The 2552-nt window shown below is 56.1% G+C and overlaps 1 protein-coding gene across 7 annotated transcripts in view; it reads right to left on the bottom strand.

The window, feature by feature from the left end:
- CSF2RB (colony stimulating factor 2 receptor subunit beta) overlaps window positions 1–2552 on the bottom strand; it is a 31295-nt gene that overhangs the window by 14195 nt on the left and 14548 nt on the right. The gene's annotated exons all lie outside the window — the stretch shown is intronic.

Raw genomic sequence — 2552 nt, 5'->3', positions numbered from 1 at the left:
TCACTGGAGTGTGTGCTTTTGGGGTTTTTTTTTTTTTTTTTGAGAGGTTTTTGCTATAGGGCATGTGCACTTGCCAGACAGACAGAGAGAGAGAGAAAGAAAGCGAGAAATCACCCCCTGGGGGGATGGCCACGCAGCAATCCCTTCTCCTCCGTTCTCCTCTCAGGATCTTGGGCACGCACACACATGCGGCCGGCATGAGTTTTAAGCTACTGGGTCCGGGATTCAAACCGTGGTTGACTACATGGGAGTTCAGCGACATAGTCATTACCTTAATTGCTGGTCCCAAGTCATGGCATTTTTGTCTGTGTTTTCTATAAAAAAAATGTGTCCTGACTTTTCCAACAACCCAAAACTTGGGGTTTTAAGGTTTTTGCCATAGGGTGTGTGTGCCTGCCAGAGAGAAACAGGGAGAGGGAAAGTGAGAAATCACCCCCAAGAGGGGATGGCCATGCCACAATCTCTTCTCCTCCTGGGATTTTGGTCACACATGCACGTGTGCCCAGCATGATGTTCAAGCCTCCAGGTCTAGGACCCGAACTATGGTCAGCCATGTGGAAGTCTAATGCCTTAGCTACTATGCCACCTGCTGGTCCCAGTAATGCCTGTCATTTATTGAGGTCTCTCATCACACCAGGTCATTTACATATTTTCTGATTCATCCTCTAGGAAACCCCTATCCTAGTGAGGTCAGTTCAAACCCAGGTGACTAAGACAGAGGAGCAGCTGCCTTTGGCATGCACTGGTGAGCGGGAGGACTCGGTCAACAGGAAACAACTCAGGAGGCTCTACCAGGAATGGGGCGCTAGCCTGCACGGATCTACCATCTATTTGCATACACACAAGTCCCCAGATGAGAAAAAAATAGAGGTCAACTAGTCTGAAGATAGAATATTCATTGGGGGAATTTTGAAAGGCAGAAAGAGAAAAGCACAATTAGGGAATGAGGGGAAAGTCAGCGGGAGGACCAGGAGGGTGCGGGCTGCAGGAGCTTTGCAGAAGCTCCTCTCCACACGTTTGGGGAAGAAAGCAGAACAGAAGCAGTGAGGAACCAGAGGCTGTGGGGACCTGTCTCTGGGGATTACCCACTGTACCCTTGCACTTTCGGCTGTTGCATTGTATATAAAATTTTAAGAAGCAGTCAGGGTACTTGTACTCTCCAATGTTCACGGACCACATTTCTTTCAAATGGATAAACCCGAGGACCCGGAGTTGATGAGAGGTACTCAATGAAACCGTGCTGTTCCACAGCCACACGCACAGGAGGCTGGGCGCGAACTCACTGTTCATCCAGCTCCTTATCATCTTCTCTTCCCTCCGTGGCTGAACAGAGACGGAGTACTGGCCGTGGGTCTCGGGGTCAGGCACTGGGATCTGGCATCGGTACCGGGTGTAGCGGCTGCTGACTTCCTCCTTCCACACTGGGGAGCATTCTTCCTCCCTGAGGAGCACAGCTGAGCTGAGGGAAAGGAGGAGACAGGGACCTCGGCAAAGAGGAGAGCTTGGAAGGAGCTGTGGCTTTTTCTGGGGACCCCAGGAACAGCAGAGGGCTTGGGGAGAGCACGACCAAGAGGACGGAGGGGACGGAGAGAGGAGGCGCTCACCCTGCATTGGCACTGGACGTGTAGGAGAGGCCGAAGGAGACTGAGCTGGTCACCTCCGACCTCACCTCCCAGGAGCAGCTGAGTGCGTCGACCCCGTTGAAGAAGCACTGCAGGTTCTGGGGCTGGGCGGCGTCCCCTGGGTGCAGACAGTCCCTCATTCACTCCCTCTGTCATCCATTCCACGATGGGCACCCACCGTGTGACACGTCACAGAGACTGGGCTTTCGGGTCAGAAGGACCAGGGTGTGAACCTCAGCCTGCCCCTGCCAGATGGGTGCAGGGCTCAGCGAGCGCTGCGAACCTGCACAGCCTCCCCTGAGGAATGAGGACACTGAGGTGGCAGTGCCCAGGCCTGAGCACAGCCGGCCCTGCACCATGGACGCCCAGTTGCCAGGAGCGTTGTACTATCGCTGAGCTGGCTACTTGCACGAGTATGCAGAAAACAAGACCCAGATTCGCGGTGCAGCGATCCCAGTGGGTAGGGTCGCCCAGGGAGGCTGTTGGAGAACATGGAGCCGTGGGTTCTAGAACCCAGCAGAGCGAGCTCTGGATTCCACTGCCCGGGGAGCTCCTGACAGGCCCTCCTCTGGGGGCCTCTAGACTCTGACTACATTACCTGGCTGGGAGTCCCAGCTCAGCTCTGGGCTCCACTTGCTGGGCTTCCCTGAGAACTCTGAGCCCGGGGCCAGCCGGGTCCGCACTCGGGCCACGTAGGTGCTGTGGGGCATGAGGTGCTCCGGTCCTAGGACTGCCTGGGAGGAGTTGGAGTAGATGGTGGTGGCGTCCTGCCAGAAGAAGGGGTGTTGGCCGGGGGGCCACTGGGCGCGTCCCTCTGGGTTGGGTGGGGCTGGCTGTGGTTCCTACCTCCCATGAGTCGTGGAGCCGTCTGTAGAGCACCTCAAACTCCAGGTCCCCTGGGGACAGCCAGTGGGCCTGGGGGTCCCCCAG

This window comes from Tupaia chinensis, unplaced genomic scaffold, assembly GCF_000334495.1.
Source record: "Tupaia chinensis unplaced genomic scaffold, TupChi_1.0 Scaffold000496_1, whole genome shotgun sequence".
NCBI classification, from domain to species: Eukaryota; Metazoa; Chordata; class Mammalia; order Scandentia; family Tupaiidae; genus Tupaia; species Tupaia belangeri.
This window is presented reverse-complemented; position numbering and strand designations above follow the sequence as displayed.